The sequence below is a fragment of the Anabrus simplex genome, chromosome 2 (assembly GCF_040414725.1).
Source record: "Anabrus simplex isolate iqAnaSimp1 chromosome 2, ASM4041472v1, whole genome shotgun sequence".
NCBI classification, from domain to species: domain Eukaryota; kingdom Metazoa; phylum Arthropoda; class Insecta; order Orthoptera; family Tettigoniidae; genus Anabrus; species Anabrus simplex.
In genome coordinates this window covers 1,135,794,004-1,135,807,940 of record NC_090266.1, presented here as the reverse complement: position 1 = coordinate 1,135,807,940, position 13,937 = coordinate 1,135,794,004, and positions in this window count along the sequence as shown.

Sequence of the window (13,937 nt, the reverse complement as noted above, 5' to 3'; positions counted from 1 at the left end):
GATGCTTGGAGTTCAGGTAACCCCACCGCCACAATTGAAGGACCGTGGCCGTGTACACTTCAGCTAACAGGTGTTAGTACTCCCCTCGAGCTCTCTGAGGGTGCTCCCGTGCCTTCGTCGGCCGCCAAAGCATTTCCAGCCAGCCATCCCTATCTCCCTAGGAAATTATCAGCCCGGGAATCATAAGAAACGAGGAGGTATTCCAACCTTTACTTTGGCGGGTTCCTTACCCCAACTGTTCAGGGGAGTGCATACTCCACTGCAGCGATCTTCTAGTAGGACCTCGACTACTGAGCCACATGGGTTGCATACTCTCCTTGTGCTGCGTGTATCATAACAACCCGCACACCTCGCGCCTCCGAGGTCCTCGGCAGTAATCTTCGATTCGACTCCAGCCGCCGCCTAGTCAATTCTTCGTCAGGCCACGAGCAATTTGTCCACCCTTCGAGCATTTTTGCCTGTATAGCTGACCTGGGTTAGCCATTAGTCTAACTATAACACCCGCTATTCGTAGCAGTACTGGTAGTTGAGGTGAGCATTTTACAGTCCTCCTTTGGCTTCAGGCCAACTTTAAATAGTTTTACCTTGCCGTACCGACAGCCTTCCTAATCTCAGCCACCTGTTGACCTTGGTTCGTTCCTTGTCAGTGGCCCAAACCTCTACAATAACAAAACAATCTGCTTTCGTCAGGAGAAGCTGCTGTTACTCATCAATCTGCGAAACTCAATGAAATGCACACAGACAACCACCTCTATGAGACACGCGTTTACATCATTCATCACAAGGACTGGCTGCATAACGAACAGATTTACTAGGAATAATCATACCTCACTCACACTATCATCAAAAGCAAGGATGAGGCTGAAATGGACAGAATGAATGTAACACACTCGAATCCGGCCTACCGACTGTGCAATTTACTGTACAAACTGTATCTCACAGGAGATGGGTCTAGTCCGAATGATACTACTACTACTACTACTACTACTACTACTACTACTACTACTACTACCAGTGGCGTATACTGAGGGCTACCAAGGCTATCAGTGAAGCCCAAGCCTCAAATGAGAATGATGGAAATCTAAATCTTATTATAATGTAAGCATCTGACACATTCTTCCATTTACAAAACTTGAAAGCATTGAGAAAGAACGTCGCTCGTATTTCTGAGAGCAAGGCATCGGAGACTAACATCGCAGCCCAAGCCTTCGGCCCACTCCCCTCGACCCGCCGCGCGAGGCTTGCTGGCGAATGTCGGAATGGTGCGGGGAACGAGGGGATACTAACCTTGAGCTGTGCTAGGCTTCGGTCCGTCAAATCGCCGCCGCTAGCGAGAGAGACAGCGGTGGAAAGAGAAGGCCCAAAGACTCGAAGTTCTCCGGAAGTGTCCGAATTGATGGGATTCGCCCATGTGCTACAGTATCACGAGTTTGTTTTTGCATGTGCAGGGCATCTTATGGGTTGCTTATAGTTGGAAATTATTGGTATATTTCAGTTGATCTCAGAACAATTTTAGTTTATCTGAAGTTATAGTGTTTAACGTGACTGTGATGTTACTTCTGTGAAATGGCTGAACCGTGTGTAAGTTGTTGGATAAACCACTCTCGCAACTGAAATATGAAGATAAATTGGTGATAATTAAATATGGTAAGACTACCCCACCTCTTACTCAGTTACAGTGTGAACAGGAGGAGAAAAACAAGAATCCATACAAAGGTTATCTCAACGTAAATAAGTATGAAAAGTATTTGTGGTTATGTGGCTCATGCGAACTTCACAAACTTTATTGTTGGCCATGCTTATTGCTTGCAACTGAAATAATAATAATTTCGTGTGGCTATTTCTAGCCGAGTGCAGCCCTTGTAAGGCAGACCCTCCGATTAGGGTGAGCGGCATCTGCCATGTGTAGGTAACTGCGGGTTATTGTGGTGGAGGATAGTGTTATGTGTGGTGTGTGAGTTGCAGTGATATTGGGGACGCCACAAACACCCAGCCCCCGGGCCATTGGAATTAACTAATTAAGGTTAAAATCCCCGACACGGCCGGGAATCGAACCCGGGACCCTCTGAACCGAAGGCCAGTACGCTGACCATTCAGCCAACGAGTCGGACGCAACTGAAATAATAATAATAATAATAATAATAATAATAATAATAATAATAATAATAATAATAATGTCTGCCTCTGTGGTGTAGTGGTTAGTGTGTTTAGCTGCCACCCCCAAAGACCCGGGTTCGAATCCCGACTCTGCCACGAAATTTGAAAATTGGTACAAGGGCTGGAACGGGTCCACTCAGCCTCGGGAGGTCAACTAAGTAGAGGAGGGTTCGATTCCTACCTCAGCCATCCTCGAAGTGGTTTTCCGTGGTTTCCCACTTCTCCTCCAGGCAAATGCCGGGATGGTACCTAACTTAAGGCCAAGGCCGCTCCCTTCCCTCTTCCTTGTCTATCCCTTACGATCTTCCCATCCCCCACAAGGTCCCTGTTCAGCATAGCAGGCAAGGCAGCTTGGACTAGGTACTGGTTCTCCTTCCCAGTTGTATCCCGCGACCCAAAGTCTCACGTTCCAGGACACTGGCCTTTAGTGTAGAGTGGGGATATCTCGCTGAGTACGAGGGAAAACTAACCCTGGAGGACAAACGGATTAAGAAATAATAATAATAAAATAATAATAATAATAATACATAGCCTCTGGAGAGGCTTGATGGTGACCTGATGAAATGAATGGTGAAGACGTCATAAGCACCCAGTCTCCGAGCTAGGGGAATTAAGAGTACGAGGAGGCTGATTCTTTAGCTACCATCTACAGTAGCAGAGGCTAGGGCTTGTGAACCATCCTTAACACAGCAGGCTACTCCGATGGCTACAACTATCGAAAATGTGTAACCTAAGTCTAGTGATAGCCCATGCCTTGATGGCAGCATACGCCATTGACTACTACTACTACTACTACTACTACTACTACTACTAATAAATATAATAATAATAATAATAATAATAATAATAACAACAACAATAATAATATGTTATTTACTGTATTGCCAGCCCAGGAATTAGAAGAAAGGAAGAGGTAACTAGCGTATCATCAGCTGGTCGAATTCCCTAACTGTATTGAGGGTTGCAAACCATAGACTCTTGAGCGGCAATTTTAAATGGACGGTGATGATTTAATCTCGGTATTATTACACAGTTCAAAAAAAATACGGGAACATGTGTTGTAATGTCTGGTATATGAACGTTAATTTGGTAGATGGGGTTCCAATGGTTGAACAGCATACCTTAAGACCTTAGCTACTCAGGGAATGTCAAATCGAAGTTATACTCCATCTATAGGCGTAGCCATGCATTAAACTGTTAGATGACCCCTCAAAACAAAATGAATAGTGGTGCGTCCGTGTGTCGTTGTGAGGTACACAGACTGTTGCGGTCATCTGAGCACGTTGTATGTAAACCAGCATATCCCATGAGACATTTTAACGAGGTTCAAATCGCAAGGGCCGTCACTTTGATCCAGGAAAGATGGACTCTTCTTCGTGTTGCTGTGGATCTCTATGTCTCTACGTCAGTTATTCAACGCTTGTGGAATCGCTACAATGGGACAGGCCAGTTCACAAGGAGGGTTGGACAGGGTCGTGGATGCATGAGAACCCCACAGGATGACCGATATCTGACCATCTGTACGTTGCGGCGTCGTTCAGCAACTGCCAGAGAACTGACATAAGACCACAGGAGGGTCAGTGGAGTCACGGTGTCTGACAAGACAGTAAGGAACAGGTTAAGAGAAGTGTCCTTGTGACCCAGACGTCATGTTCGAGTGCCCCGTTTAACGCAGCAATATCGCACAGCTCCCCTTCTGTTTGTCCGTACCCACGTCAACTGGCAACGTCGCCAATAGAGACCTGTATTGTTCGCAGACGAGTCCAGATTTCTCCTGACACAGCGTTATGCACGTCAACATGTATGGAGATGGCGTGGTGAGCAGTAGATACCAAATGTTGTCCAGGAACGCGACCGATTCGGACAAGATTATGTGATGGTGTGCGATGGCGTCAGGTTTGATGGCCGCACGGATCTTATCGTCGTCCGTGGTATTCTTGCCGCTGCAGGGTACACCGTGCAGTTACTACAGCTTGTGATGATTACTGTATACGGTGTTGTCTCTGAATTCGTACTTATGTACGACAATGCCAGAGCTCGTGTAACGCGCATCAGCAGATCTGTCTTGCGAGAACTGGACATTCAAGAGATGGAATGGCCAGCAGCGGGTCCCGACCTTAATCCCATCGAGCATGTGTGGGATGGGCTCGACGAAATGTCAGGGATCGTCATGTTCCACCACAGACTCTCCAAGACCTCGAACAGTCTCTCATTGAAGAATGGGACCTGATAACGCAACGTGACCACAGTCGACTTATACACTGAAGAAAATGGAAAATGCAACACCCAGAAAGAGTAGTGCTACATTGCTGCAATTTAAAATGCAGGACGAGTGTTCAATTGCGATTCGATGATTACACTTTCAGGTCCCTCTGACCGCAAGTTTGGACAAAAATCAATACAGGATGTGCCCTTCAAGAGCTGCGATACATTGATGAATTCGTCGAGGCATGAAGTCAATAAGGCCCTGGATCGCTTCCTGAGGAATTGTGGCCCATGCTTGATGCACTGCACGGGTTAGCAGTTCCAGAGATGTAGGTGGCTGAGGACGGTTGGCCAGTTGTCGACCCATCATGTCCCACACATGCTCAATAAGACTGAGGTCCGGGGATCTGGCAGGCCATTCTAAGGTTGTGATGTCGTGGAGAGCTTCTCTGGAGATGCGTGCAATGTGAACCCGGGCATTGTCCTGCTGAAACATCCCATTAGCAATGTTCGCCATCATAGGGACAACCACTGGATTGAGTACCCTATCAACGTACTGTCGAGCCGTCATAGTGCCCTCAACAAGCACTAATTGTGATTTCACATTAAATCCAATATCTCCCCAGACCATAATGCTTGGTGTTGGCCCTGTGTGCCTCTCGACAATAAGATCTGGGCGGCCCCTCTCCCCGGTACGTCGGCGCACACGATTCCGGCGATTACTGCGGGTAATACAGAAGGGCGATTCATCACTAAAGACGACCCTATTCCATTCGTCGACCCACGTCGATCTTTCTCGACACCAGGCCAGCCTTACATGTCGCTGTTGTGGGGTCAATGGAATACCTTGTGCAGGGACACGGGTTCGTAAGCCAGTTGCACGCAGGCGATTACCAACTGTTTGTTGTGTAACTGGGATGCCACAGCTGCTCGAATTTGCGCTGCTGTTGCATGGGGTTCCATCAGGGTCATCCGAATGATGCGGCGATCCTCTCTCACAGTTGTCTGTCGCACTGGGCCTGTGCCAGGTCTACGAGTGTGGGTACCTTCATTTGACCACTGCTGCCATACACGTTGTACCGTAGATGCCTGTCGGCCAACACGTGCAGCTACAGTCCTTAGCGATAATCCAGCCTCACACAGCCCAATTATCCGAGCCCTCTCAAACGACGACAGTTGTTGATAGCGTGCTATTCTCTGTCGTCGAGGCATGTTTGACGGGGAACACACTTCACTGCACAGACTGCAAGTCAACTACGCTACACCAGAGTCCGTATGCTGGAGTTGATTCCTCCGCGACCAATCACGTGGGGAGACCTGTAGCAACAATCCAATGGGTCTGAAACTTTGATCGTTTACATACCTACATGGCGTCGTTCCATATCTTGAAAATCAACACAAACGACCAATGCCTTTATGGTGTTGCAATTTCCATTTTCTTAAGTGTATGAAGCATGCCACGTAGGTGCCAAGCTGTGATAAATGTTCGTGGAGGACATACGCCATATTGAATCTCTATAACTGTGATAAAATTCCGCCCCGGAGAACCGTCATCACTCTGTTTTCGCCCCTATTTGGACATTTCCATTAGTGTTCTGAAAATGAACGCGAATCCATTGATGTTCTTTTGTACTTAAACGATAAAGAATAAATGTTTAGTTGGCGATACACCTGGGTGTGAGGTATTGTTTTGTGGAGCATGGTATACGTTCAAAAACATATTACCTTAATTTTTTGAACTGTGTATTATTATTTCCATGTTTGTACGTTTGTCCTAATCCGGGAATTATAAGAGTAGGAGGGCTATTCTTTCTGACACAGCGCATTGTATACCCAATTGTATTGTAGGATGCAAAAACAATTTATTTTGAGCACTGCCTGTTCGATCTGCGTCCGATGGCTGCTTGTACTGCCTGCTCATTACAACATTTTAACATGGCATTAAATGAAACACTCCGTTTACAAGTACCCACAGCAGGTGGCAGCACCAACCGGCTCCAGATCTGTCGGAATGAAATAGCGGGAAATAGGGTAGTAGTGTACTTATTTTCAGAGGAAATGGTGTACTGCTGTGTGCCTTTCTGCAAATCAAAGACAGGGGAACCAGAATGTCGTGGAAATACCTTCAAGTACAGAATTGCTTCGAAAGTGGTTAAGTATTATATCCAGGGAAAGAAACACCAAGGGAAGTAAATGGATTCCTTCTTAATATTACGTGCTTTGCAGTCTACATTTCGTAAATGACAATTTCAAAGTGACCAGCAAAACGCGAAAATTAAAAATACGATGTGTGCCCAGCCTTTTCCCTGATTATCCAGCTTATAAACAACCGCTAATTTCAGCGAAGAGGAAGGGAAGGGATTCAAGCACAGAGACGTCTAACAAGAGCTCTTAAAACATCATTGCAGAAAATGGTAAGCGTTGTATAAGGTTTGAAGTATTACATACTAAGTAATATAATTTCTGGGGACAATTGAACTGTTAATGTGAAGTTACAAAACAGAATAACATGCTGCCTTAGAGTCCATTACGAGTCGTTTGTTAGTAGTAAAAAATCATGTCAATATACTGTTCTTCTTCTTAAGGTTATTATTATTCATTACGCAAGTAGGACCTATTTAGTTGTTTTGGTTTTACAGTTATAGCTCTAATTTCAGGTTCTCTCTCTTTCTCTTTCCAGTCGAATCTCCGTTTACGTACAGAGAGGTAAGCTTAAATGCTAGTAACAACGAACCGTGTGACGTTGGTTGTCAAGTTGGTATGTTGGATGACAGCAGCATGGAAAGTCTAAAGAGAACAAATAAAAGGCTTCGTGTTGCGCTATTCAGAATGAAGAAGAAAATAGTACATCGGGAAGAAAAATTACACCGATCAAGTAAACAGCTTGAAGATTGTAATACGCAACTCGAACCACTGAACATTATAAATAAAGCTGCAGGTGAGGGCTTTGAAAAGGCAATTTATGTTCAAGATCAAGTGAATAACTTTTAGGAACTGCGCCCAGTATGGTCTGAAGAAACCATACGGCATTGTATTTCTTGGCGGATTACTTCTCCGAAAGGTTACGAGTATGGGCGGAGTTCAAAATTAATACTGTCACCTTCACGTAGTACATTAGACGGATATCTAGGGACGGTGAAGTGTGGAGATGGCATTTCGCCACTAATAAAGGAAAGCTTGCAAGCAGAAGCAACTAATTTGAATGATCTGGAGAAAGTTTGATTCCTTATTTGCGACGAAATGGCAATTAAAGAGCGACTTCTATATAATAAAGAAGAGGACAGATTCTATGGACTGGTCGAAGCAGAGGGAGTCTCTAACGAAGAGATTGGAACAAACCCTCAACTGACCAACAAACTGTTGTGCTTTGTGATTCATGGGTTGACGAAGAAATTTACAATTCCGGCTGCCTTCTTCGTGGTGAAGGCATTCATTACTAGGACATGAGTTTTTTTCTCCTGGTCAGCAGGTTATGAAAGCTGTCGAAGAATTTTCATGTGTGTGTATGTTAATCCTAATTCGGGAATTAGAAGAGTAGGAGAGGTATTCTTCTTGAAACAGCGGGTTGCACACCCAAATGTATTGTAGAATGCAAACAAAAGAGCACGGGCACGTGTGGCCAACCTGAAACCTCTGCTATATAATAGATACATCTCAAATTCCATCAAGAGAAAGCTCTATTTAGCATGTATCAGGCCCATACTGCTTTACGGGTGCGAGGCCTGGAGCTTTATTCCCAAGATTCCACTTTCTAAATTAGAAATTTTCCAAAATAAAATATTGAGAAAGATGACCAGAGCCCACATTCTGAGATCTAATAGAAAGATACGCACAGAAGTCCGTATTCCGACTATTAGAACTCAGATAAACATGCTAACCAAGATGACCAAGGCTAGAATACTCCAAGCCCAGTCTACAGATCAGGGCATCTTGGCTCTTATATGACCCCCCTTAAAAATCATTTCGGCATTTTCCAAATTTTAGCACCACCCGTCCATTAAATACCTCTCAATTACACCCTGAAAAGCGCCGTTTGTTCAGAAGGTTTCTTCCTCTTCACCGCCACTAATTATCATAAGTATATTTTTTCCAAATTATTGTAACGAAGAGGGGGTTTTCACCTCTGACTTGTAGGTCCCCCCCCCCACCTATAAGACAGATCGCTTTTACCCCCGCCAGTGCAATGAATTGAGATTTTCCGGCTCATCGGCTATTCCTTGGAAACAGATGATTAAAAGGGCATAGTTTTCGCCCTGGGACTCTCCATTTCTTCGCCCACATAATAATAATAATAATAATAATAATAATAATAATAATAATAATAATAATAATAATAATAATAATAATAAACTTCTAATGCTTGTAATGGGATATATTACTAGCCCGGGAGTTAGATGAGAGGAAGAGGTATCAAGTATAGGCTCAACTAGTCGAACAGCCTAAGTGTACTGAGGGATGCAAAACATAGACACTTGTGCGGCAATTTTAAATGGACAGAGATGACTTAATCTCGATATTATTATTATTATTATTATTATTATTATTATTATTATTATTATTATTATTATTATTATTATTATTATTTCCATATCTGCACGTATGTCAATCCGGGAATTAGAAGTGTAGGAGGGGTATTCTTCCTAACACGCGGATTGCATACCCAAATGTATTGTAGGATGCAAACACAATTGTATTTTGAGATACTGTATTACCAGCCCGGGAATTAGAGGCGATGAAGAGGTATGCAGCTTAATTTCAGCTGGTGGAACGTCACAATTTTGTTGAGAGTTGCAAATCATAGGGTCATGCGCGGCAATTTTAAAAGGACAGATGATTTAATCCTCGATTTTACTATTTTATTATTATTATTATTATTATTATTATTATTATTATTATTATTATTATTATTATTATTACAAGAGGCTGCCTGGCAGAAGCGGTAAAGGCGTGCTCCGTTCACCCGGAAGGACGTGTGTTCGTTTCCCGTCAGGAAGTCGTAAAATTTAAGAAACGATATTTCCACTTCTGCAAGTACACAAGGCTCTGAGGTTCACTCAGCCTACACCAAAAATGACTACAAGGTTAATTCCTGGGGACAAATGCGGCCGGGCGTACAGCTAACCACTCTACCCCATCAAGAGCCGAGTTTTTATTTTTTTATTTAGCTAACATATTTACAACCCGTGGTTCACCTACAGGTATATCACGGGATATTTACAGTTATGATAACACATATGGATAAATTATTGAAGTGAATGGAAGATTTTCTTGAGGAATCCTGTTATTTCGACAATGTTCCAGTGGTATTTCACAATCGTTGGCAAGGGAGTTGATCGTAGCACAGCTGGTCGTTCTCTTGAGTACGTGGTGCATTCAGTCAACAGGTGTCGAGCAGTCTGTGGAGATTTTTCCGGGCAGCTGCAGAGTGGTGAATCCATTATGTTCATGTTATGGAAATAGGATTTAAAGCGAGCATGATTTGTAATAAAATGGGTGGTTATGAAGTTGGGCCAGATAGATGAGGACAGTCTGTGTGGTATATTAGGAACGAATAATTTTGATGGAAGGAATCTTCGGATCTGGTATATATGGAGTTCCAAATTCTTGTATAGTATTCAGTTAATACTTGTTTGGCATAATTTAGAGGTGGTGATTTGTAGTCTATTGTAGATTTATAGCTGGCAGCAATCCTGGCAAGATAGTCAGCTCTTTCGTTCCCCCGAAGTCCTGTGTGTCCTTTAATCCAGTGAAGAGCAATCTTGTTCGTTATAAGTTTGTCTCTGATTTGAGTGGCAAGAGGATGGGTAGTTTTCTTATTAGCTACGACAAAAAATGCACCTTTTGAGCCAACATGATTAGCATAAGTTGAAGTATAGTTTTTATGTATTTCTATCCATTCCACAGCCATGATGATGCCCAATAGTTCGGCTTGGAATACCGAGCAATTGATATCTAACATTTTTATTTCAATGAAGATTTCCTTCGAGTTTTTCTCGACTACCATTCCTGCTCCGACATGGTTTTGCGTTTTCGATCCGTCTGTGAAGATGAGGACGTCTGCTTTATCTACAGCTCCTGAAGTATTGATGTTTATATGATTATCTCTAGGATGGTTTCTTCTTGATCTTGTTTGGATTTCAGTTTCTTTCAGTGAAGGAACTACTGCCTATGTGGGTTGACCTCTGGAGATGGCTTTGATATCGTTATGTAAAAGAATGGCTGCATCTATGGGCATTGTGCAGGCTATAGCTTGCAAAGCATTGTTTGAGACTGTCCTGTATGCCTTTGTTGCAAATATCAGAAAATATCTTTGTATTTGTTGCAATTTTTTAACAAATACGAGGTTACGGATAGTGGAAGCTTTTACCTTCCACCCTTCCAGGGGCCTTCATGGCCTGTACGGACATGGCTTTGATTTGCTTTGCTTATTTATTATTAAGTCCGCCTCTGTGGTGTAGTGGTTAGCGTGATTAGCTGCCATGCCCGGAGGTCCGGGTTCGATTCCCGGCTCTGCCACGAAATTTGAAAAGTGGTACGAGGGCTGGAACGGGGTCCACTCAGCCTCGGGAGGTCAACTGAGTAGAGGTGGGTTCGATTCCCACCTCAGCCATCCTCGAAGTGGTTTTCCGTGGTTTCTCACTTTACCTCCAGGCGAATGCCGGGATGGTACCTAACTTAAGGCCACAGCCGCTTCCTTCCCTCATCCTTGCCTATCCCTTCCAATCTTCCCATCCCCCTACAAGGCCCCTGTTCACCATAGCAGGTGAGGCCGCCTGGGCGAGGTACTGGTCATACTCCCCAGTTGTATCCCCCGACCAAGAGTCTGAAGCTCCAGGACACTGCCCTTGAGGCGGTAGAGGTGGTATCCCTCGCTGAGTCCGAGGGAAAAGCCGAAGCTGGAGGATAAACAGATGATTTATTATTATTATTATTATTATTATTATTATTATTATTATTATTATTATTATTATTATTGTTATTATTATTATTATTAGATGCGAAAAAGACCAGAAAGCTAATCACGCAAAGCTCACTTAGAAGTTGTGCATTTCCTTCTTTGCCAGGCAGCCTTCAATGTTTCTCTCATCGTGGTTCTTCGTTCTTCTGTCCACTTAGCTCCTGTCTTCTTCTTGTGGTTTCTCTCTGACTCTACTTCCCACTTGTTGATTTTCGTTCTGTAGCAGGTTCGGTTAGCGATGTCGGCCACTTTGATTCCTGATTTTTCCAGGTCTTGGCGGATTTCCGTTGTCCACCTATTTGTTTTGATGTTTTCTGTTGCCTCAAGTAAGATTCTTGTCAGTCTGTTTTCTGGAAGGCGTTTGATGTGTCCATAAAATTTCAGGCATCTTTTTCTGATGTCGGCCGCAAGGTTTGAGAGCTCCTCGGTTTTTGTACGAGATTGCAGTCTATATCCTTCGTCAGTCAGTTTTGGGCCGAGAATTTTTCTGATGATTTTACGTTCCTCTTTCAGGATGTCTTCGAGTACTGTTTTCCTGTGGAGATCTAGTGTTTCACTCGCGTATAGTATTTCAGGTTTGATCACAGTGTTGTAATGTCGAATTTTGGTGAAGATTGAAAGGCATTTTTTGTTGTAAATGTTTTGCGTTCGGCCGAGGGCTCTCTTCATTTTCTGGATGCGGACCTCGAGGGCCTTCTGTTCTTTTCCTGTTGGTACTATAATTTCTCCGAGATATCGGAACTCAGTTACTTTTTCAATTGTGCCAAATTTCGTGTTCAAATTCTGGAGGCTGCAGTGGTTGCACATGACCTTGGTTTTTGAAAAGGAGATTTGTAGGCCGAATTTTTCTGAGCATTTCTTGAGGGTTTCGATTTGGCTAATTGCCTGTTGTTCGTTTGTTGCAAGGATCGTGAGATCATCTGCGAAAGCGAGACAGGAGATTTTTACATGTCTTGTTGTCATACTTAATGGTTGCCAATTTCCTTGAGCTTTTAGAGCTTGTTCCCATTCTCTCATGATTTTGTCCAGGGCTACGTTAAAGAGTAGTGGGGAAAGTCCATCTCCTTGTCGGACACCGGTTTTTATCTGAAATTTTTCAGATATACTTCCCATGAATTTTACTTGGGAGGTTGTGTTGGTGAGAGTTAGTCTGATGATTTTTTGAGTCTTGTTGTCCAGTCCGTACTCACTCAGTGTTTGGAAGAGAGATTGCCGGTCAATGGAGTCGTATGCTTTCTGGAAGTCCATGAAGGTGCAGATTGTGGGTTGTTTTCTTGTGTGTCGTAGTTTCAAGATGGTTTTCAGGTTGAGTATCTGTTCTGCACAGGATCTGTGAGGCCTGAAGCCCGCTTGGTATTCGCCTATGAGTGGTTCTAGTTGTTCCTGTGTTATTTGGAGGAGGACTGCAGAGAGGATTTTGTATGTGACTTGCACCAGAGAAATTCCCCTGTAATTGTTCACATCTGTTCGGTCACCTTTTTTGTGAAGTGGAACGAGGAGGGCGTTTGTCCAATTTTCTGGTAGTTTTTCCGTTATCCAAATTTCTTGTATGATTTGTGTGAGTTCTTGGAGAGAATTCTTTCCTAGATGTTTAAGAAGCTCTGCTATGATGCCGTCGTCTCCGGATGCCTTGTTGTTTTTCAGTCGTTGTATGTGTCGGTGTATTTCCTCTTGTGTAGAAGGGGATGAGTCTGGGTTTGGGTTCGGGTGGGGTTTAAGTGGAAACCTCTCCGTTGGTTCTGGGCAGTTGAGTAGTGACTCGAAGTATCTCGCGAGTTCCTTGGTGTTTTCGTCATCTGTGAGTGCCAATTTTCCGTTTTGTTTTCTGAAGCAGAGGTTCTTGGGCGTGTACCCATTTAATCTGTTGCGGAAGACACTGTAAAAATCTCTGGTGTTGTAGTTGCGGAAGTCCTGTTCGGCCGACTTCAGTTGGTCCTCCAGGTATTTCCTCTTGGTTTGTCTGATGAGTTTAGAGGTCTGTCTGCGGACTTCGCGGAATGTTTTTTCGTTTTCAGGTGTACGGTTGCTGATGAACTTCTGGTATGCGTTTTTTCTATTCAATATGGCTTGGTCACATTCGATGTTCCAAAACGGGTGTCTGCTCTTTTTCTGTAGTGGGATTTGCTCTGATGCACTCTTCATGATTTTGTCGTGGAATTCGTTCCAAGTTTTGGCTGGGATTTTTTCCCATGTTTCCCGGAGATTTGGTGTTTTTGTTTGTGCTGTGTCCAATTTTTTGTTTGCCTTGGATTTCTGGTAGAAGCGTTTTGGGGTAAATTTCACTTTGATTCTTGTTAGATGATGGTCCGAGTCAATGTTGGCTCCTCTGCGGACTTGAACGTTGTGTACTTCTTTTTGTGCTGGGAAGGAGATGGCGACATGATCGATCTGGTGTTTGCCGCAGCAGGTGTTGGGTGATTCCCATGTGAAGAGCTTATTGGGGTTTTTCCGTAGGGATGTTGACATGATTTCCAGGTCGTGTTGTTGACAGAGCTCGATGAGGCATTTGCCATTTTTGTTGGTCTTTTCGTGTGCTGAGAATCTTCCTGCGGTTTTTCTGTAGCACTTTTCTTTACCAATTTTACCGTTGAAATCGCCGAGGAGAATGATGGTGTCT